This window comes from Hippocampus bargibanti, linkage group LG14 (assembly GCF_051943395.1).
Source record: "Hippocampus bargibanti isolate YZ-2025 linkage group LG14, ASM5194339v1, whole genome shotgun sequence".
Lineage (NCBI taxonomy): Eukaryota > Metazoa > Chordata > Actinopteri > Syngnathiformes > Syngnathidae > Hippocampus > Hippocampus bargibanti.
In genome coordinates, this window is record NC_142747.1 from 18448364 (window position 1) to 18473317 (window position 24954).

At 39.9% G+C, this 24954-nt stretch overlaps 1 protein-coding gene across 4 annotated transcripts in view; it reads right to left on the minus strand.

Moving 5' to 3' along the window:
- Positions 1 to 24954, minus strand: part of lrfn1 (leucine rich repeat and fibronectin type III domain containing 1) — a 151415-nt gene that overhangs the window by 87011 nt on the left and 39450 nt on the right. For 2 of the 4 annotated variants that reach the window (XM_089013169.1, XM_089013168.1), the window contains exon 1: positions 16217 to 16996. The exons of the other annotated variants lie outside the window; for them this stretch is intronic. The gene's annotated coding sequence lies outside the window, so the exon portion shown is untranslated. Of the gene's footprint in view, positions 1 to 16216; positions 16997 to 24954 lie in introns of those variants that run through there. 4 annotated transcript variants of the gene reach the window in all.

Below are 24954 nucleotides of genomic sequence, written 5' to 3' on the forward strand. Positions count from 1 at the left end.
TCACGAATTTAATGGAGTCTTCATTCATGTCACATTTACTCCGCAAATTTGTACACGCAAAGACTTTTAAACCGAAATGAAAAGAAGTCAACGTTGTTTAGCAACATGAACCCGAAGAACAGGTTACATGTCAGCAGTCACATCACAAAATGAGAATTTCAACAACTTTCCATTTGTTGCCTTGCCTTTCATCGTCTCCAAGCAACTCTCATCACTTTGATTTTGTCAGGCAGAGAATTAAGCATTGTAAAACTGAGTGCAAAGCAATACTTGGATATTTTTTCCCATCAGGACTGAGGAGCTATATTCCTCCCGGAACACCTACTACACAGCACACACAGCGTGAAATTCTCCAGAATACATCATTCCACCTACTATAAACAATCCCCTTCTGCACTGGGAGTATTCTTGTTTAGGTTTCACAGATCCAAATACTTCACAGTTGATGTCTGAAAGTGTAGAGTGGAATGTGTTATTTCGTGAGTGCGGCAGGGTATCTGGAACTTTAAAAGTGCAAATAGAAATAGAAACAAGATTTCTGAAGATCAAACGTATACAAATAGATCATCTACAATGACAAACTATGCCACAAGAATGAAGGAAAAGGAATATTGGTTTGGGTGTGTCGGAGATGTTTGTTCGGACACTGTGTACAAAGTCTCGAACACAGGAAGATTGTCTTTTACTGCCGGCAGGGGACGTAGACATTCATGACCGACCCCCAACTTCTGCAGCCCTCTGCTGAGCTATTTATTGAGAGTTTATTCAAATTTAAGTGATATTAGTAAAACATCCACGCATCCAAACATCCAACAACCACGCCCCTAGACGTCCCAAGCACCAACATTCATAAAACAATAGAATGTAGACATTTTCAGATTTGTACTTTCCAAGAACCGATAGATTTGTAATGTGGCTAATGAGGTCTTCCTGTGAAGGAGTTTACCCAAGTCGTAAATTAGTAACATCAGTAAAACACAGTCTTCTTCATTTGAATATACCACACCTCTGGACGTCTCATGCACCAACATAACGTAGATATTTTAATGGGTGGCCTTTCCATGAACGGATAGATTTGTAACCTGGCTAATGAGCTCTTCCTGTGAAGGACTTTACCCAAGTCGTAAATTAGTCCAAGGCCAGATCTCCTACATAAAGATTACAGTTTAACAGGCTGTGTCTGTTCACCTCAGATTGATCCCAGATTTTCTGTGCTTCCATTGTGTATTGTCACACATGTTCAACCAACTAAACACGTCACAGCATGAAACTTTTAAACATGATAACTTCTATTCTGTGTATTCTCTATCAGGGATGTTCCTGAGAGCCCGACAGAAACAATAACTCTTTCATGTATTAATAATGTGTAACCTGTAACCTGTGAACATGATAGACTGCTCATTTCCATGACCGCTGTATCTAAAAGGGTTAAAAGAGCTACAGAGATTCCTGGTCGGTCATGACCATGCCCTCGAGCAATGATCTCCCATCGTCTACACACAGCAAATGACCGAAAATGCGTTTCAAGACATTAGCTCGGAACATCAAACCAAAAGTAGTCCTCTTGGCTGTTTGGAATTTTGCAATAAAATTCAAGAATCTGCCACCGATGTCCAAGTGAGCACGTCATTACTAATTATCATTTTGAGGCGGCCCGGTAGTCGAGTGGTTAGCACACCGGCTTTACAGTGCAGAGGTCGCCGGTTCGCGTCCCGGTCCGGCCTCCCTGTGTGGAGTTTGCATGTTCTCCCCGGACCCGCGTGGGTTTTCTCCGGGTCCTCCGGTTTCCTCCCACACTCCAAAAACATGCATGGCAGGCAGATTGAGCACTCCAAATTGTCCCTAGGTGTGAGTGTGAGAGTGACTGTTGTATGTCTTTGTGTGCCCTGCGATTGGCTGGCAACAAATTCAGGGTGTCCCCCGCCTCGTGCCCGAAGACAGCTGAGATAGGCTCCAGCAACCCCCGTGACCCTAATCAGGAATAAGCGGTACGGAAAATGAGATGAGAGATGAGATTTTGAGTCACGTGTGTCTCCGTCAAAACCCTGAGCCAAACTCACCAAACCCCAAGGGTTCATTTGCACCCAGGTTAAGAACCACTGCTCTCAGTTATTGATTGATGAAGAACAGCAGAGACAACAAATTACGACAATACTCCAAAAAAGACATCTCCCTGGTCATTAAGAGGCGTATAGCAAATCAAATCTACTCCACTATTTGACTGAGGAAGATTAGTATGAAACAGACTATTTTATCCCTCAGTAAAAGTACTGTAACATAAAGTGAGCATGCAGATTATGAAGCAATCACCATTAAACAAATTTCCCGCGTGAGCAGTTTATTCCAATATTCCAGCAATTGCAATCAAAAGATTGGTTTTATACATTCACTTTTATGACAGACCGCGGTAACAGGACATATGACACTGTGACCGTGAGTTCTGCGAGACTTTCCGTCACTTTGATGACATGCTGTCGACTTTTCATTCCGTTCATAAATACAGCGTCGTGTAACTGCTGTGACGAATCGTAAAACAGCACTTAGAGTGCGTCGGCAGTAAATAGTACAAGTGGAAGAACATGTTAAGGTTCAGACCTTCGCACCATTACACTCGACTATGGGCTGAATCACTAACTTGATTCTGTCCTGAACATATGAGCGACTACTCCAACAGAAGTTAAATATTATCACCGCCTCCATAAATCCCCTTAAAGGAGTACTTCCCCTTTTTTCACCCTATTCCTAGAAAGCAATTCCTTTTTGCAAAACTGTCGCTGCTCTGTGAACGGTGACCTGACTGGCTTTTAATAGAAATTTAATAGGCACAATCAGGTCATGCCTGGCTTTCATTGCTGTCATAGTCATACTTTAACATGTCTGGGGCATGATTGTGTCAAACTACCGAAAAGGGCAAGAATTACAGCGCACCTTTTACCTTTTTTGTCTTTGCCTCGCTAACAGTTTTGTCTCATCTGACCCGACCTTTACTGCAGGGCCATGTAGAGCTTTCGGTGCCATAACTCCGGGTTGAGACAAAGTGCTATATCCCTTTTAAGATGCATGGGCTCAATATTTTATCACACGTTTAAGTCATTGTAGCGGCAACTTTAAGTTGCTCTTGTTGCTACTTCAGCAAGGCATGAAGATTTCTGACACTTCCCTTTCCTATATCATGAATGACAACAAAAGATGAGGCAGTGATCGTTGATCCCAAAAATGTTCGCTTTATTGTCATGAACAAAAACCAAGGCTCATCAAAACGTGTGTAGAGAGTAAAAATAAAAAAGGGAGTAAACATAAAAAAGTGAGTGAACACAACTTGGACACTGGCCTTTTATACTAACATGCTAACATGCTCTGAACAGGTTGTGACCACGTTCATAATATCTGATCACGTGACTTCAGACGTGACTTCAGGCGATCTGTCAGTTTGATCAGGTGACTTTAGACGATCCGATCAGGTGACTGCAGACGGCCTGATCAGGTGAATTCAAACGATTCGATCAGGTGAATTCAGATGATCCGATCAGGTGAATTCAGACCATCCGATCAGGTGACGATAGACGATCCGGTCAGGTGACCACAGACGGCCTGCTCAGGTGAATTCAAACGATTCGATCAGGTGAATTCAGATGATCCGATCAGGTGAATTCAGACCATCCGATCAGGTGACGATAGACGATCCGGTCAGGTGACCACAGACGGCCTGCTCAGGTGAATTCAAATGATCCGATCTGGTGAATTCAGATGATCCGATCAGGTGAATTCAGCCCAGATACCTCAATATTGCTAATAAATTTACTAAAACGGCAATAAAATGAAACATATTACACATTTTCAAAATCTAATTATACAATTGTGAACAATAACAAAAATCAAATTTATTAACCGAAATGCCCTTATGGCTCGAACAGTCATATAAATCTGTAAAATCTGAGGTAGAGTAGTGTCATACTTTGAACACAGACGCTGGTTTTTATGGCCCGCCTCGATCGAATACAATAATACATGATGCCCTTCAGGGGAAAACCACAGCCTCTCGCCGAAACATCTGACATGCAGGAAGGAAGCCGACATGCTTTACAAATCGCTAATCCCTGCCACCGCAAATGGCAGCCATTCGGTCAATAGACACCCAGCCCACGGCGGCTACTCACGACTAACATCCATCACGTACCACAACGGAGAAAAGCAGTTTGTCATAGCGATCTAATCATCTCGCCAAAGCCGGTCAAAGGAGCGGATAAATGCAAGTATTGAGACAGCTTCAAAAGTGACACGCGTTGTTTGTCTTTGAGATGCTAATCACTTTTCAAAGAAGCGGTAAGGAACAGTTGTTAAGATAATCGCTACTAAAAACAGCAGTGGGGGTGAACGTTGTTTGGCTGCAGGTTAAAAGTGTAATTCATACTCAAGCCATAGTGGGAAATGTCCAAAGACGTTTTTCAAACGCAGCAGATGGAGGCAAAGCGTTAGGGACTTTGTGACGATAATGATACAATTATTTTTTTTAATTATGTTCATCAAGAAAAGGTTTGAGATGGCAAAAGTTGGATTATCTGCCTTACAATATTGTCTGATCATGTTCCTGTGAGGATAAGTTTGGCACAGAACTTTGGCGGTCGCATCAATATGAGCGTTGACGGCACACGTCATCAAGACAGAGCATCAAATGTTTTTTTTTTCTTTATTTACCGTTGCTGAAAATATATTCTTTCTTTTGCCCAGCCGACTTGCCTTGTCAACTTGTCTGCGGTAAAGCATCGTCTAATTACGGTACCGTGCGGTTAATGCTAACATAACTCGAAAAAGTCCGGGCATGTCCTACGAGATCAAACACCAGTCAAGTCAGCTTTTTCAACAAGCCACCATCTGCAAGATTTAAAGCAGCAGCTATCACACCAAACAAATTATATTTTGTTGCTTTTAATAGATTCTTCCTAACTTCCAAACTTGCTGCCCCAAAAAAAATGTCAAGAAACCACAACGCTTTCTCATACGTCACAGATGCACAGCTGACCTTCAACCAGATATTGCATCGCGGTGTTTTGGACCAGACAAGCTGTTGCGTTTCCATGTCTCTTGACAGACAGGTGCACAGAGGACGGACGCGCCGCTGCTGTTCCGTCTTTCAACCGTGAAGTTTGGGATGATGGCGCAAATGTTTCAGCTCCGTCACATCTCATCTAAGTCAATGTCACCCACCTGGCCTAGGCTCGTGGATTCAACTGTGAATTAAGCGCCGCAAAGTCATTTGACACTCATACCTCACTGACTGGAGATTAATCTGATTAATTATTGAGCCTTTATTTGTTTCCCTCAGTGATTGTGGGCTAAAGGGGTCCTGTCACAAATGCTCTGAAAGTTTGAATGAAAGCCATGCAGCTATCTGAAGCACTGGAAGGGCCTTGGGGAAGGTTATACCAATCTGATCGACCCCAGTTATGGTTGAGGCACTCGGGTGATCAAGACCAGGCAGTTGTGTACAACAGGGAGCTTTATGTAACAGAATATGATATGATTTGATGTACGGGTCAATCAAGATTTTTACACCCAGATCCTAATAATGAGTTTATGATCCTTTGACCAGAGTCAAGGTCATCCAAGGTGTGCCAAGTTTCTAGTTGCAAAGACCGTTTGGAGAAGGTTGAAGAGTCGTGAGTCTGCAGAGTTCGATTAAATGTCAGAAGTGAGACGATGTGAGAAGTAGGACAACATTTTTGTCATATTTATTGGAGGAACCCTTGGTGCAGGTTATCTACGACTGATTGGCCGATGGTGATTACACACGTACAGTAAATAAGAGATCTAAACTGGAAGGTTGTGTGACTGTATGTGCGATGATTTTGTGTCAGAACACATTTTTAGACCCATCCAAGTCTCGGGAGGGGTTATTTTAACTCAGTAAACTCATCTTAAAATCCGGTTTGAGGGTGTGACTTCACCAAATTCTGTTAAAAAAAAATGTGCCAGAAGAGGGAAAATATTGAGGTACCATCTGTGGCATCAAATGTTGCAGTTGAAAGAAAAGAAAACTAGCGTGACAGTCCTGCCGTGATTCCAAATTACAAGACCTGTTCAAATACGGGTTGAGGAAACAACTTCGCAAATTGATGCTAAAGCTTCTCCAAATTCCGTAACTAAGAGTAGCAGAAATGGGATGACAGAATAGAGACCGTCTGTATTGTGCCTACGTTCAAGTTGGAAGGATTCTTACAAGAAATTGGGTAAACGTGTCTGACATGGGCCAGATTTCAGTGTGACAGAATGTGCTCTGCCCATCTGTTGAATTTCATGTCGGTGCACTGTGGTTCAAATCTGGGGTGAGACTACTTCTCTTCACAGTTCTGCAACAACGGTGTTATATGTGGGACTGGAGGTGTGAGGCCGTGTGTCTGCAATAATCCCAAGAAATTTATCAGTACTCGGGACATGGAGGGATGTAGCCAGCATTTTAACAAGTCTGGAAAGGATACTCTTAAAAATCGCTGGAGAAAGTGACCCTGAAAAGTATAAGCAGCACAAACCAGTAGCCTCTTTATTCATTGTATTCCTCACTATGACACGTCAGATATTATCAGTAGCTCACTAAATTGCCTTTCAGACATTACATTCAGTTTCTGTTTACGTTGTACTGCGGAGGCAACAATGATGCACCGTATATATGAGCATAAAGTTGAGCGATTGTCACAATGGTCTCACAGCTCCGTCCTTGAACAGTGTCATCTCCGAGAAAAGCAGTCTAGGATTTTTGCTCAACATACGGTCAAACAATGAGGGTAGTTTGTCTTAGATTCTGTAAGCAGTTGCGCTAACCTGACAGACAAAGGCAAAAATATCCTTGATGAACTCATGTTATTTCAAACTGGCAATTCAAGAATGAATGCGACAAAAATCACACACCAAGACTACCAAGTTAAATGGAACCAAAACCTGTGATCTGGATCTAGATTTTTATGTTCTATAACTTATTCCATTGATTGAATGTTCGAGGAAGGGCAGTTCAATTCGGTTGACTGAAGACTCGAAGCAATATTTTTTTTTGAAAAGGTTCAGTAAACAAGAAAACAAAAATGATGATGCGGCAATTTTTTACATGGAACAAACTGCCACCCGTCGACAAAAAAACATACTTGGTCCTTGTCCATGCAGCCGTCATCATATTTTAACTTCCTGTAGCAGTTTATGAGCCCCCTTCTGTTATAAATGCTACACAAATATATTTTTTACTGTTTTACTTTACAACCTCACAGTCAGATTACAACAATAACAACAATCAATTTATCGTCTGAATTTTTCACGATTCGTGTAACAATAATACGTAAATACAAATTGGAAGTAGCTGTGGATGAACAAAAACAAGCGGAGAAAGCAGCAAGGGCACAAAATAAAAAGCATTTGTTAATTTTTGACTAAAAATAATGTGGAAAAGTATGCCGGCTCCAAGATAACAGCAAAGAGGAGAGTGCACCTTAAAAAGGAATCACTCGAGCACATGATCCGCATTCCCTGTGGGACATCGATACTGCTATCAACTGCTAACACTCAACCAGGGTTCAGGCATGTCAAAATGTTCCAAGAGCCCTATAGGACCTAAATAATGAACTAACCAAATAATACACAAATAAAAATATAAATAGAGTCGGAAAAAAATGAAAGCCTTATAATCAAAGAAACATTTGCTGTTGATATGTATATTAAACTACAATAAAAATGACTACACACGAGATTGTGTATATTATAACCTATCATGACCTTTGTCGAGACCTGACGTAGTTATGGGTGCACTTTTGCGGCATGTTTACTCTCCCGTAGCTCATGTATACAGTCTTCAAATGCTTCTCTCTTTACAGAGTCCCATTCTTATATATATATATATATATATATATATATATATATATATATATATATATATATAAATATATATATATATATATATATATATATATCCCCCAAAAATTGTTTTTATTTATCATGTTGAAATATTTTGCTTCTGCACATTCGGCTTACATTAGCTGGCTGGCTATCTATTAGCTATGTATCCAGCTAGCTGGCTATCTATTAGCTATCAATACAGCTAGCTGGCCATCTATTAGCTATACATTAGCTAGCTAGCTTTCTATCTGTTTGAGTTACTTCTGGATTGAGTGAACGCTGGCGCGTGTGGCTGCTACTGCTCACGTGCAGAAAAACTCAACCTGTGACTGTAAAGTGACCTTGAGAGTTTTGAAAGGCGCTTATAAATGAAGTGTATTATTATTATTATTATTATTATTATTATTATTATTAATATAGACACCTGTCGCGTGTGTTGAAAGCTATGTCGCACACCTTCGTTGACAAAAATGTTGACAATTCATATTCATTCTACGCATTTTTACAGCATTGGAAAATGTTAAGAACGTCAGATTTCTCCAGAAACCACATTAAGGCAAAAATAGATTTCCCTTTCCATCTCTTCCATTTTCAAAAATTTACAAAAAGGCTCCAGGGATCCACTAAAGAGACGTATCCAGCTCTAGAACCGCGTGTTGCCGACCATCGTGCACGTCCTTTAAAGCCCTTCAGGTCGACAGCAGCTGCCTTGCATTTCCCCGGCCGGTAACAAACATATCAGTGTCATTGTGATAGCACTTTAACGCTCTCCAACCATGAACTAAAGCTAAAAATAAAGTCGTCGTGAGAATTTATGGTGTCCCCCAAGTTAGCGAGGTAGTGCTACATTATGCATTAAAGCAGAGGACTTTAAAGCAAACAGAGAAAGTTGACGCTTCATTTCGCCGGAATAGTTAAGTGCTTCTGCTGTCTGACAGCCTCTTAATAGGCCGCAGAGTTCAACATCTCCAGCGAGGCCCAGAACGAGAAGGTCTGTTGAAGAGCACATACGCTCATTCTGGAAAATAAATCAATGCCTGAGGGGTTGAGGGGCTTGGGGGGGGGGGGGGGCAATGAAAGCTCAACACGGTGGCATATGAAGTCCAATGAATTCACAAAGGCATTATCTCCTTCCTAATGCCTCTCCGTTCGGATGAGTGCATTAAACGCTCCGTGTTTGTCCACTGGCTCTTAGATGAGTACAATAGAACAAGTCGGACCACAGCGCAATCGCTATCCATACGCTCATATTTATTGTACTTATGCATTATTTAACGGTGCTGCCTGCATTTCAAATTTTTATGGAGAGCTCCATTGGTTTTCTCAAGAGAGCCAAAAGGAAATGCTTCTCGGGTCAGGAGATAGTGATCAAAAAGAGAAGATACTGCTGCTGCTGCTGCTGCTGAAAGGATGATGTAAATCAATGTCGCCTTCAGATCAATGGTGAAGGGCCTGCACAGTGTTCCGAAAGACAAAGGTCAAAGTGTGGGTTCTTAATTGGAGTTGAGTGGATGACACAATAGTGAGCGACTTGGAAAACATGCTATATATATATATACAGTAAAGTCTCGTTATATCGATATTCAAGGGAGTCCGAAAAATTATCGATATAACCGGGACTATCGATATATCCGACCCTGTTTGCATGTAATTTTCTCCGTGCGCACATAGAAATAGTATCGATATAACCGGGACTATCGATATATCCGATTTCGATATAACGAGACTTTACTGTATATATATAGAGCCATTTTTATTTTACTATGCTTAGAATATCTTGTTTTTCTATCCCCCCCCCCCAACACTAAAAGGCAGAGTGCAGACTGCAAGGTTAATCAGGCTGCACAAATAACCCGCACAAGCCATCTGTACACTTGATGCAAAAAGCTATCAACCCAGCTAAACAGAACACAATTGATGAAGAACAAGGTAAAATGATCACAGAGAAAGCACCTACAAGGGATCATTCCTCAAGATGGTGAAAGAAGGAGGTTACGTTGCTCATCAAGTGTTTAATGCTGATGAAAGCGGCCACTCCATTCCATCAAGCCATCAACGACCATCACAAAGGTAAATAAAACGACTTTATTATATAGTATAGTTTATTTCTTTAATTATAATACCATAGCACATTTATTATACATAAAATAAGGTATATGTTGTGTAGTTTCAAGAAAATTAGAAAGTAGAAAATCATGTTTCATGAGGACCTGGGAACGGGTTATTCTCATTTTAATGGTTTCCTATGGGAAATTAATCTTTGGGATACACACTTTTCGCCTTACACACTCTGTCTGGGAACCAATTAAGTTCATAAGCCAAGGTATCACTGTATATAATAACATTGAATGAAAAAAAAATACCTCAGTCTACATCCCGATATTTGGGAAGCCCTGATGTAAAAGATATATAGTCGATCGGACTGGTCCATATGCTTTTTACAGCGCGTATCCTCGAAATGGAATATGTGTGTCAGGCCTCCAGCGGCAGCGGGCAGCTTTAATGATGTCGTATGTTTAGATTAGGATGGCCGCTCGCTGAGCCCAGCTTGCTGCTCAATATCATCCCTCAAAGCGTTCGACCCAATCGCCTCCTTACTCAATTTAATGCCAATCCGCATCCTTCCGACAGCTTCAAACTTCTAATCTCTTTTCGTCAATGGATGCTACATGTTCGTGTTTGCTTTCAACATTTAGCTTGTAGTAGACGTGCACATTCCACCATGACGTCCCTGATCCACTGCTGAAAAGGAGGCTTCGATTCTCTCCTCTTTCATCTAGAACAGCTTCATGTCACAAAGAGGTTACAGCGAGTGCTGAAGAATGAATGACTCTGTGTCTTTGTGTTGTCATTATTTGTTTTCTTTAGTTTTTTTTTTTAACTTCAAGATGACGCCGCGAGAGTGGCTGCCTTTCCAGCAGCTCCTGTATTTCAGTTTTCTACTTCTTTCTTTCCTTTCCTCTTCCTTTCATAACTTTGCCGCTGTGTTATTTCCGGCTAGAGTGAACCCTGGCGCGAATGGCTGCCGCTGCTCACCTGCACAACAAAAAAAAAATCCTGTGACTGTAAAGGATACGCAGAAAAAAAATATCCTGTGCCTGGAAAGTGACCTTGGGAGTTTTGAAAGGTGCTTATAAATGAAATGTATTATTATTATTATTATTATTATTATTATTATTATTATTATTATTATTATTATTATTATCATCATCATCCTCATTATTATTTCCATTATAATAATTATAATTGTTATTATTATTATTATTATTATTATTATTATTATTATTATTATTATTGACTGAATTGGCACACGGTCGCACTCTGTGTGGCACTGAATGACTCTTTAATTCACAAATAAACCCCCCTCAACATCCTCCCTGAATCCAGCAAACATAACTGGAGTGCTCATGAAGAAGCATTATGCTTCTCTCCCATTAAAATGTGTTTAATCGACGAACCACATGCACGCTCATCCCCCCCCACGTGCCTGATCAATTGATTTAAATGACACCGCCAGTTACGCAAGATAAATACTGCACTTTATTTAGAACGCCGCCTGACTTGTTCAAAACACAAACGGGTTGCTAGATAGCCCCTTTTCAGGGCAGCTTGAAATGTAAAAGAATGTGGAAAGTTAGCAAAGTAGCATTAAATTACATTAGATTAGATTGGATTGGATTAGATTCGATGAGCCTTTATTTATTATAATAATAATACATTTCATTTCTCAAGGTCACTTTACAGTCACGGGGTCCGTTTTTCTGTGGGTGAGCACACGCGCCAGCGTTCACTCAACCTGGAAGTAACTCAAATAGATAGAAAGCTAGCTAGCACGCCAATCGATGGCCAACAGATACCTAACTAGATAGCCAGCCAGCTAGATAGATATCTGGCTAGCTAGGCAGCCCGATAGCTAATTTTCATTCCAATTGAAAGGTCGGGAAAATTAAATTGAAGCCCAAGTTCAAAACCCGACTGGGTTTAAAATCATTCAAAATATCCCCAAAACGTTTTTTTTTTAGTGAGGAAACCAATGTACAATCGGCATCAAACGTCCACGACTGCACAGTGAGCACAAAGCCACGTCGCTACATTGTCTCGCTAAGTGTTTCTCGACTGGCTGATCAATAGCGGGTGGCGGCCGCTGCACTCTCATTCCTGCAGCACTCTAATTCCTGCAGTGTCTGATAACCCTCATCAAGTCTGCCGATTTCATAAGGCCAACGCATGACACCCGCGCCACGGGCAGATGTTGGAATACAAAGCAACAGAGCGATGAGCCAAAGAAGCCATTAATTCCGCACCCGCGGCCCAATGGAAAGATTCAACAGTGGCAACTTCTCCGCTGTTATTTTTGTGTTTTTTTTACTTCAACTTTTCCATGATTTAAAAAAAAGGGGGGCTTCGCTATAACACATGATAAGCAGAGTCTTGCCTGACTTTATGAGGCCGACGCGTGACAGAAAGTGCCGGGAGACCCTGCTGTAACATCACGCAACACACCGAGTGGGCGTCGTCAGCCGCAGTTGCTAATGGTGTTTGCTAATGCTAATGGGGATCCGCGAGAACTACAGTAACTTTCGCGTAATAGTTATATTAAGTTCATCCTGTCTACTTGATATCTAATTTAAAACAGATTCTTTTCTTACAGACAGTGTATTGTGGGTGAAGAATCTGTTTTAAATTACAGTAACTTTCATTTGGAAGAAGCAGGAACAGCCGGGAGTGGATTAATTTATTAATTTATTGATGTATCGATGTAGCGATTCATCAACGTATCAATGTATTATTTTTTTATTAATTTATTAATTTAGTTAGTTAATTTGTTTGTTTCGCTGTTTATTTGTTTTACTTGTTTATTTGTTTATCTAAAATGTTATCTATTTATCTTAATCATTATTTATTTATCAAAACTGTTATTTATTGAACTTATTTGTTTTTATTGTACTTGTTTATATATTTTACAAGTGCATTTATTCATCTAAATGGTTACTTGTTTTTCTAAATATTTATTTATGGAAGCTGTTGTTTTTTATTTTACTTGTTTATTTTTTTTTCTAAATTGTGATTTGTTGATCTAAATTGTTATTTATTTATATTAATAATTATTTATTTTCTTATGCATTTATTTTTCATTTAACATGTTTATTTATTTTACTTGTTTATTTATTAATCTAAATTGTTATTTATGTATCGAAATTGTTATTTATTCATCGAAACCGTTATTTTTGATTTTACTTGTTTATTTATTTATCTAAATTGTGATTCGTTTAACTAACTTGTTATTTATTAATATGAATCATTATTTATTTTCATATGCATTTATTTTTCATTCAACATGTTTACTTATTTTACTTGTTTATTTATCTAAATTGTGATTCGTTTAACTAAATTGTTATTTATTTATATGAATCATTATTTATTTTCTTATGTAATTATTTGTTATTTAACATGTTTATTTATTCTACTTGTTTATTTATTGATCTAAATTGTTATTTATGTATATAAATCATTATTTATTTATTGAAACTGTTATTTATGTATTTTATTGCTTTGTTTTTATTTTACTCGTCTATTTTTATAGACTTTATCTTATTCATCTAAATTGTTATTTATATAAATGATTTTTTATTTATCAAAACTGCTATTTATTTATTTAACTTATTTGTTTTGATGTTACACGTTTATTTCTTTATCTAAATTATTATTTATTTACTGAATCTGTTATTTTATTTTATTTTTTTTTTGATTATTTATTTATCTCAATTGTTATTTGTTCATCTAAATTGTATTTATCTGAATCATTATTTATTTATTGAAACTGTTATTTATGTATTGTTTATTCATTTATTGTGCTCATTTATTTATTCATCCAAATCGTCATTCATTTTGCTAAATCGTTATTTATAAAGTTATTTATTATAATCAGATTTTGAGTGGGTGACACGCAGGTCCTGCTCGCAGGCCTGGGTAATGTCAGCGTTTTCGCGGTGACTCGCCGCTAGTGACAAGAGCATACTGGCCAGAGCTAGCACACTGGATCTGTAGCAAACTGCATAAGCAAGTCTGTTGTTGTTTTGATTTAATCGCGATTTTCTCAACCCACAATGGCTTAAAGAGGAGAAGAAATGGATTTGGTTGCAGATTTACTGTTAAAGCCATTTTCAAGAATAGATGGGCATCATAAAGACAGGTTGGACAGCTCCGACGCTAGCAAAAATTGGCAAATAATTATGATCATAAATCCACAAGTTCCTGGTAAAAACTCAAACAGTGTAATGACAGTATTTCTTTCTTCACAAGTTATTTCCGGGGTAACGGGACTCTCTAGGAAATCACACCACACTCGCAGCTGTGACATTGATTCAGACATAGCACTACTGAAGGCCCAGGAGTGATATACACAGCCCACCACTGCTATATGTTAAACGCTATTTCACCTTGACTTGAACTTGAATATCACGTCAAATTAAACTGATTAGCAAGCTGTCAAAATCGGTTAAAACGTCAAAGCCAGTATGACGTTCCATTCGTCTTGAAGTCTCGACCTTCGCCGCTTTTTGACATCCAATGTATGTTTTACAGTTAGCGGGGGCAAAAGAGGCATGTGTCACAAGGCGGAAGCGTGCCAAGACCCTTTGACAACTTTCATTTCCTGCCAGCGTAATTCTAGGCGACAACTGCCAGGCTTTAGTCCATCATACAAACACGCTGTCCTTCAGAATAAGTATGTGCATGTTCTCCCTTTTTTTTTGAACTGGTGGTGCGAATGCAACCCAACCACATCCGCCTACAGTTGATGCTCTCAGATACAAACGCCAGTGCCCGCTCGCCCTTGACCGTCATCGTATTGACATCCAACCCCCCCCGCATGACTCTTACAGATTTACAACCACACCGCTGCTTCCATCATGGAAAGATATTCACCCTGATAAGCCACTGAACACCATAAAATGCTGAAAATAGACGAGATCAAACTTCCCAAAAGATACAATTCCATAAAACAGGTCACAGATTTGTGACGATAACGATAGATGATCAAATTATCGATCTAGCAAAGAAAATAGCAGATATAGTGATACCTCGGTTTACGAACCCCTTGGCTTCCGAACTTTTCGGTTTACGAACGTTAAATTTATGAACATTTTACCTTGGCATACGAACCTTTTTCGTACACGGAGCTGCCTCAATGAGTAATGTGCCGTTCGCAAACAACAAAATGGCATCCGACTGTTTTTGTCTTCTATTCCCCCGCCCCCAGTCTTCAGTTAAAGCCACGTGATTGGTCAAGAACGCAGCAGTGAGGGAAGGTGGTTTAAACATTAAAGAGACAGGCAAACGACAGTGAGAGAGTGACCAAACGGATAGAAAACAGTGACAGTTGGACTCGGTTCAACTTTGATAGTTCAAAGACAGAGTGTAGACTGCAAGGATAAAATATTCCATCAATCAGGCTCTACAAACAACCCGCACAAGCCATCTGTATACTTGATGCAAAAAGCTATCAACCCAGTTAAACAGAACACAATTGATGAGGAACTAGGTAAAATTATCACAGAGAAAGCACCTACAAGGGATCATTCCTCAAGATGGTGAACGAAGAAGGTTACGTTCCTCATCAAGTGTTTAATGCTAATGAAACCATTCCATCAAGCCATCAACGACCATCACAAAGGTAAATAAAAGAACTGTATTATACAGTACAGTTTATTTAATTATAATACCATAGCACATATGTTATACATAAAATAAGGTATATTTTGTGTAGTTTTAAGGCTTAGAAAATTAGAAAATTATGTTTTATGGGGACCTGGGAACGGATTACTCTCATTTTAATGGTTTCCTATGGGAACTTATTTTTTGGGATACACACTTTGCCTTACACACTCTGTCTGGGAACCAATTAAGTTCGTAAGCCAAGGTATCAATGTACCACTGAGCCTGAGTGTGCGACTACTCTATCAATGCACCACCACAGATGATTTCCAAGATTCCGCTCATTTAAGGAATAGCGAGGTTTCTATGCGGGGGGGTTCCTAATTCCGACACATCGTAATTCCTTTGGACACCATGTGCTGTTTTTAGTCGATTGAGCCCGACTGGTGATGCAGACAGACCTTTCCAGTGCCCGGTGGACCTTGGCTAACTGAGCGTAACCAATACTATCAATAGAAGCTTTGATGCCTTGTGATGGCCCATGGAGCTGCGTTGGGAAGTCATTGAACTGAACACTCTTAGATTCGTCGCAAAAGTGCCACATTGTGAAAATTGCACAATCGATGCGTCACATCACTGATTAGCTCCCAGCTCGAACCACGCGTGTGTTTTTGCTTCCACTTACCAAAAGTGACACGAATGAAGAGTTGCACTTGTGATTCCTTTCCGAGCTGTTTCCACTTTTTGACAGAAGCCGATGGGCGGGTTGAATCGCGTCGGATAAACGGGAGTTAATGTATTCCAAATTGACGCGTGGTTGTAGAGGAATGGAAGCTGATTAAAAAAAGATTCCAAAAGACGTGTCAGAGTGTCACAGTTCAGTCAAACCAAAACGGGAAGTGGACGAAAAACATTCAAATCCAATCTCGGGAGCATTAGCGATACGAAAAAAAGATAATCGGAGTCCTTTCGAGGAGCCTGAACGTCCGAGGTGCGTTCAAGGACCAATGCGCATCACGTTTGCTCGCTGTCTCCGAATAAATCCCACGCGTTTAAGAGTGTATTCGAGAGGGGGGCAACAACAGCAAATGGAAAAAAAGAAGGATCCAGAAACGCTCACAATAAGATCAGCTTCGGGAGAAAAAAAAAAACCGTAAAAGAGAAAACTGAAGCAGTCAGTACTCGAGTCTAACTTCTCCTTTGCGCAACCATGATGGAATCCCGCCCAAGGTTTTAGTGAAACCGTATCCTCTCTTTCTCTCTCTCACTCTCTCCATCTCTCCCCCTCTCTCTGTCTCTCTCTCGATGTCACGCGTGATCGTGTGTGCAGCTAGTTTTTGCACACAAAAAAAAAACACCCAGCCAGTGTCCTCCGTTCACCGGGAGGATCAATAGGACGAAAGAAAGTAGGAGGATGAGGAGGATGAAGAGGAGGAGGAGGAGCAGAAAAAGGAAGATCGCAGTGGTCGTCCACAGCCCCCAAGGCGAATATTTTCACGCGCACAAAAATACGCTTTGTATGTTCACCCGCGACAACGATGGAGCCGCCGTCACGCCATCATGTCTGGGGGGATGAAGAGTGTTGGAAAAAAGTCGCTGGTGGACGGTAGTTGGCGTCTTGAGGCACACTGCAGCAATTAATGCAACGCCAATTACAGTAATGCTTTCAATTACAGTAATCCCTCGTTTTTCGCGGTCAATGGGTGCCAGGACCAATCGCAATAGACGAAAATCCGCGAAGCAGAGTTATATAATAATAATATAATAATAATAATAATGGCTGTAACGCATGAGATATCATTGGGTGACATCAGTCATTCATCTTTTTTTTTTTTGTATTCTGAACGTTCTGTAGTGGTTCGGGTGGAAGATTTCCAAAGATTAAACAGTAATAATGCCTCACAGTACAATGGTTTTCATCATGAGCACTATCAACAATGGCCATTAAAAAATACTGTCATTTCAACTATTGTGCTTACTCACATAACAAATGCCAACCCAAATTCAGTTTTACGTTTGGAGTTCAATGTTACAGAGCGTACCTTCCGATGACCACCCAATACGTAGTATCTTAATTTTTTTGTACACCAAGTACCACTAAAATGATTAACAATCAAGGACAGTGGCATAATAGTCCCAAGTGTTCATTCAAAATAAGGGTATTTTCTATCATAAAACATTTTACACACAAATAAATAATAAATGCAAAGCATGTTGCAAATACATTTTGAGTACCTAAATATTTTGAAAAAGTTTTTTTTTATTTCAATCAAAAATGCATTGTAGTTAAAGGACAACCGCCACTTTCGGACAAGTTGTGTCCATAATTTGTAAAATCACTTCAAATCACTTAGACTGAGCATATTTTACAAAGATTCCATCGCATATAGCTATATTTTACGTTACAATACGATAGCTGGATAGCTAGATAGATCGATGTATATATCAATAGCTAGCTTGATAGCTAGCTCAATGGCTAGCTCGATAGCTAACTCGATATCTCGATAGTTAGCTGGATAGCTAGCTAGATAGATAACAGCCTTTAACAGCTACTCTTCCAGTCTTCTAAATATTGCTCAAAATTTACCAAAATATTCATAAATCTACTAACATACTTCCGAGTTTGTCCATTTCATCCTGCAATTTCTTTGCCTAGACCACAATTAGAACTAAGACAAGTGTGAATACAGACACATGCAGTTCCCCGCTTAATTATGGCGAGTCTGTTCCATGACAAATTAATTGGTGAGAAAAAGGATGGCTGCACAGGTGCGACTGCAATAAAATTAGAATACACAAGAGGTCCCCAATGTAAAACCTCCAATAAAGAGAAATTGCCGACAAATAAAAATGGGAGAAATGATGGCGTCAGCGCTCGTTACGGCGCCGCGGGTGCGCTTTACATGCTTAAAACGGGACAAAGTGTCGATGCAGTAAACCTTTTATAGGAATTGTACAGTGATACCTTGGCTCACGAACTTAATTGGTTCCAAGACAGTGTGTAAGAGGAAAAGTGTGTATCCCAAAAATTAATTTCCCATAGGAATCCATTAAAATGAGAATAATCCGTTCCCAGGTCTCAATAAAACATAATTTTCTACTTTCTAATTTTCTAAGCCTTAAAACGACACAAAATATACCTTATTGTATGTATAATACATGTGCTATGGTATTATAATTAACGTAATAAACTATAATAAAGTGGTTTTATTTACCTTTTTGATGGTGGTTGATGGCCTGATGGAATGGAGTGGCCGGTTTCCTCAGCATTGAACACTTGATGAGGAACGTAAACTTCTTCTTTCACCATCTTGAGGAATGATCCCTTGTAGGTGCTTTCCCTGCGATAATTTTACACACGATACCGCTCACCATATTACATTTTGAATGTTAATACGTCTGTGTAAGCTCTCAGTCGTGCGGGAGTGGTAAATCACACCACACTTTTTTCAGTCTGGATTGATTCAGGCATAGCACTACTGAAGGCCTAGCCACGAAATCCACAGCCAGCCACTGGGCCCAGATGCACTGGTAGATGTAAAGTATCCTGACACAAGCATTTAATACCATTATCCAATTTCAGTGTAAAAATGTGTGCATGTGTTGGGGGTGCAAGTGCCTCATACAATAAATACGGATTGCGGCGGAAGCGGATTATAGCATGAGCGCTATTTATATCAGCGTACACTCTTGCGGTAATGTACTGGGAAAAAAAGTGATTGATGATAGCCAGATTGGGTTATTGCTCCCCAAAGTGATGAAATTATGACTCACAACAGTCCCAGAAAGCAAACGTACTTCCTGAAAAAGAGTATAAGGCGACCCCCAATGAGTGGTGTGTTTTCAAACTTTTGCCATCTATAAAATACGCTCAGTAGAAGTCATTTAAAGCCATTTTATGGACACAACTTGTCCGGAGTGTCACGTTTTGCGAGGTGGTGATGGCGGGTTCGGATCCCAAAAAGCAGGCAGGAGGGAGCAGGAGGTTGTTTGACAAATTGTATTAAAATAAAGTTCAGCAGTAACAAAATGTAAAACATCAAAATGATCTGAATGGTAAAAATACAAAGTAGCAAAAGAAAACCAAGTGTAAAAGTCTGCCAAGGTTAAACAAACACGTACACAATGCATGCAGCAAACAAGCAGCAAACAAACAATGAATCGGCACCGGATGGTCGTGCCAGGTGTCCTTTTAAGTGTCAATGATTAAACGACCAGCACCTGCGAGGCTGCAGGCAGGGCTGACGTCGCTACCCGCTGGTCGCCAATCTGATCGGGACGACCAGCACCTGTGCAGGTGTAGGTGGGGCCGACAGCGCCCCCCGTTGGTCGCTAACCAGATCATGACACGGAGACGCTTTTAATTTACTTGTTATTCTGTCTAATTTCTATCATATCACCTCATCAGCATCACTCAGCCTACGTGGCAACGATCTAGGAAGTCTGTTTATATATAAGCGTATGAGGCGCAGAGTCATCTTTTGGAGAAAATCAAACCTTTTGGGTGCATCTTATACACCGGAAAATACTGTACCTCAGACCTGTCCTCATGTTCATTGATGGATTAATTACACAAAGCACATGTCTCTTATACTCTATGATTCCAGTAACGGATTTGGTCAGTGAGATCCATCTGCTATAATGAGAAAACTGGTTTGATCACAGCCCCCTAAGTGAGAGGAGTCCTGCCCTACGACCTCAAATGTATCCAACCCACTAAAGCTCTCAGTGGGGCGGGGGGAGACATGTTTCACGACCCGGAACGTATTTCACAAGGTTGCTCAACTGAAGCGCAGTCATACACGGACGGACGGACGGACGGACGAGGGTGTCTATCTGCTTCCCAGATGCTTTTTTTTTTTTGTGACACAACTCAGTTGCCCTTGTCACACTTTTAACAAATTGCACAAATCAATTTCCATTAGGGTGAATGAAATTCCTCAATTTCTCCTGTTGGGGCCGAGCCCGGCGGAGTAATAATGTGATGTTCCATCAGTTCGGCATGTCAGTGGATGGTCTCGAGTGGATTCCGGGGGAAAATTAGTGCGCGGATTACTAGAATGAGGTCGCAGCGTGGCACAGAGCTACGTTGACTTTACAACTTGTACGCAGGTGGAAGAAACGTGCAATTTTTTTTTTCAAGTGGCGATTGAGTACACGGCGATTACATGTTCGGTTTTGTCGTGAACATTTTACTCTTAAAACAAAAGCTCCGCTCGCCGTTTTCGCAGAGTAAAATGGTGGTGCGTATGCGGATCTGTCGCAGCTTGGAATTGAAGCGGATTTACGTGGGACAGGAGGTGTGAGACAGTCTCTCTTTTATAATAATAATAATAATAATACATTTGATTTATAAGCGCCTTTCAAAACTCTCAAGGTTACTTTACAGTCACAGGATCGCAGGATAACTTTTTTTTCTGTGGGTGAGCAGCGGCAGCCACACACGCCAGTGTTCACTCAACCCGGAATAACTCAAATAGATAGAAAGCTATATAAAGAAGAAAGATAGAAAGCTATAATAGATAGGTAGATAGCTAATATGTTTCCTGACTCTATTAGCTAGTTAGCTAGATAGATAGCTAATAGATAGCTAACTATTTAGAGTGCTAATAGATTAGTCCCACAAGGGGAAATGGATGCTACAGCTTCGTGTTTGCTTTTATGGAGGGATGCATATGCCGTACTGAAAAATTGGCCTATATGAATTTTGACAACAAAATTTTCCATGAATTATATTTGGAAAACGTACATGCATCATATGAGCACGTCACATTGCACAGCAATCTATCCGCCACCATACAAACGGATTTCTATTTCACCGTATCAAATTTATAGCCAGCAACAGTTTTCATTGGAATGTCGACTGCAGCTTATAAAATGACAATAAGCTTTTACACGCATGCAGCAGAATTCAAAGTCGACAGACTGACTTGAAAACAACAACAGAAAAGAAAACAAAGGTGGCGCGGGTGGGGAAAAAAAAAAAAAGACAACAGCGCATCTGTGCCGCAGGCTTGTTGTCCTGAGCCAAGTCGACGCGACACACTTTTGCATTTTAGTCCGTCCACTTCACTGGACTTTGGATGAACAACTCGGCTCCAACTGCGTGATTTTACCCATTACTGTGATTATTGTTACTCTGACAAGATTTACACTCCAGGTCCAAGTTGCCAAGTCATATTTCAAGTCTACCTGCATTTTTTTCCCCGACTATCTTGTTACATGGTTGAAGCTAGCTATAGCTAACGCCATGCTAGATGCTATTCAGCAATATACTGTCGAAAGATATGTGCCATTCAGAAATTACTTGCTCGTTACTGTGACAAGATTTACACTCCAGGTCCTAGTTGCCAAGTCATATTTGAAGTCTACCTGCATATTTTTCTACTATCTTGCTCCATTTTTTTCAAGCTAGCTGTAGCTAGCTCCATGCTAGATAGTACTCGGCAATATAGAAAGATATGTGCCATTCAGAAATGACTTGCTAGTTACCGTGACAAGATTTACACTCCAGGTCCAAGTTGCCAAGTCATATTTGAAGTCTACCTGCATATTTTTCTACTATCTTGCTCCATTTTTTTCAAGCTAGCTGTAGCTAGCTCCATGCTACATGGTACTCGGCAATATAGAAAGATATGTGCCATTCAGAAATGACTTGCTAGTTACCGTGACAAGATTTACACTCCAGGTCCAAGTTACCAAGTCATATTTGAAGTCTACCTGCATATTTTTCTACTATCTTGCTCCATTTTTTTCAAGCTAGCTGTAGCTAGCTCCATGCTACATGGTACTCGGCAATATAGAAAGATATGTGCCATTCAGAAATGACTTGCTAGTTACCGTGACAAGATTTACACTCCAGGTCCAAGTTGCCAAGTCATATTTCAAGTCTACCTGCATTTTTTTCCAACTATCTTGTTCCATGGTTCAAGCTAGCTGTAGCGAGCTCCATGCTAGATAGTACCCGGCATTATAGAGAGCTATGTGCCATTCAGAAATGACTTGCAAGTTACTGTGACGAGATTTCCACACCAGGTCCAAGTTGCCAAGTTATATTTGAAGTCTACCTGCATTTTTTTCCGTCTTGTTCTATGGTTTCAAGCTAGCTGTAGCTAGCTTTATACTGGATGGTATTCCACATTAAACAAATGTAAACTCGTTTTTTTTTTTTGTGTGACAAAGATGAAAACAAAGGACAATTGGCTCATTTTGTTAGCGCCATTTTCCATTATATATTTCATTTCCGGAAAAACGCTTTTTCAAACATATTTTTGTTGTCGTTTTGTTTTTATTACCCTAATAGCCTTGGTTGACACTCACACACACCTACAAAATTTAGTCTTCAAATAACCCCTCATATTAGCATGCCACCAAGAATATGATATTACAATGTATTTTTTTAATAAGTAAAATCACATTATAGTCAAAGAAAGTAAAATGTTTCTCTTGCTGGACCCTCAACCTCTGTCACATAAGAGGAAACTCCCCTAGAGGCATCCTAGAGGCAATGGACCGGAGATGGCCAATTTAGTGGTTTAGGAAAAGAAACGCCTCTGGCCCTTATTTACACTTGAGAATAATCATAAAAAATGTGCTTTTTTTTCCTTGCGATTATGGCACAAACCTGAGCCCGAGAGAGGATTTACACTCTTATTCAATACTATGCCTTCTTTCATTATACCCTCCATGCACCTGCTTCTTCGCAACTGACGAATGACGCAAAACTAGCGTATGTAAAGGCAACAAGCCACGTAACTCACTGTTATGTTATTAGTGATGAAAACATTTTGTATTATTGTACTGTGTACTATTGTACACCACATTGCGTTTGTCAAGAACCTCTGCATGAAAAGATACAGGATTTTAGCTACATTTATTTACAGTGACTACCGCATTTTCCGGTGTATAAGGTGCACCCACAAGCCTTAATTTTTTTCAAAAGATTTGTCAGAGATGTTCGATCGGACACTCTGGAGAAAGACTCGAACCCAGAACGACTGTCTTTTTACTGCCGGCAGGAGACTGAGCCATTCATGACAGACGCCTGAATTCTGCAGCCCTCTGCCAAGCAATTTATTTAGACTATATGCAAATTAAAGTCATACATTAGTAAAAAATAGTTTTCTTGATTAGAATACCACACCTCTTGAGTCTAAGCACAAACAGCTTTAAGCAATAAAGCATTGTCTTTTCAATGAACTGATAAATTTGTAACCTGGCTAATGAGCTCTTCCTGTGAAGGAGTTTCAAGTCCTAAATTACTCCTGTGATAAGGAGTTTTCCAAATTCTGTCCAAGGCCAGTTCTCCTAGATGAAGATGACAGTTTAACAAGCTATGTCTGTTGACCTCAGATTGACCTCAGGTTGTCTGTGCTTCAATTGTGTATTCGAGTCACACATGTTGACTAAGCATATAACAGCATGAAACTTTTAAATATGATAACTTCTTAATCTCCATCGGCCTTGTATGTGAAGTAATAATGAGCCACAACAGGTCTCGCAACTACTATGTTCATAAATTTAACGTTCGTAAACCGAAAAGTTTGTAAGCCAAGGGGTTCGTAAACCAAGGTAACTGTAAGGACATACTGGATAAGCGAAGCTACAAGATAATGTCTATCCTAAGAATAGCTTTTTATTTCAGACATAAAAAAGTAGCCTACTTAGAGCTTGATATCAGTGCACGTTGGCCTTTAAAAATCATAAAAGTAAACGGTGACTGGTACTAAATGTGGGGCGGCGGGAGAGAAGTACAGTATTTTCATTGTCACCGGCAAAGATGACAATTCCAGGTTACTCTGTCCTTTTTATAATGAAATTTAAATGGCTTCTTGCAGGACGACAAGGCACATTTTCAGATGGAATAAAAGATCCACACAAAACGCTTGGACTGCTTTAAAGTGGATTTGACAATATGTTCGCCAGTGCCTTTAGTGACGTCACAAGCAAGGCGCCAACTGCCATTTTGGTTTGGACGTAACCATTTAACGCCAGGTACTCAACCGCATCACAGAATCCATGTCAAAGAAGACACAGGAAGCCTGTTATTTTAGTTTGAAGGGGCCATTTGAAAGTCATTATGGCAATTTCCACCTTCAAGAACAATCTCGTCATCCTCGGTTTCCCTTTGTACTATGAATGTAGATGTGTGGATTACTATGATTATGTAGATGTGTCTATCAGGAGTTCATCTACTAAAAACTTTCGAGAACCAATACCTGAGCACTTTGAGCAAGTCTGCCATTTTGCTTTGAAAAAGCCACGTCGTCATAGAAGAGATTGTTTGAAATATAATGGCGGCCATTTCTTAGGAATATGAAATCGTGTCTACCATAATAACATGGACAAAAAAAGTCAAATGGTGGATGCTGACTTTAGGGGCAAAAATAATACATTGAGAAAAAAAAACTAACATGGAAAAAT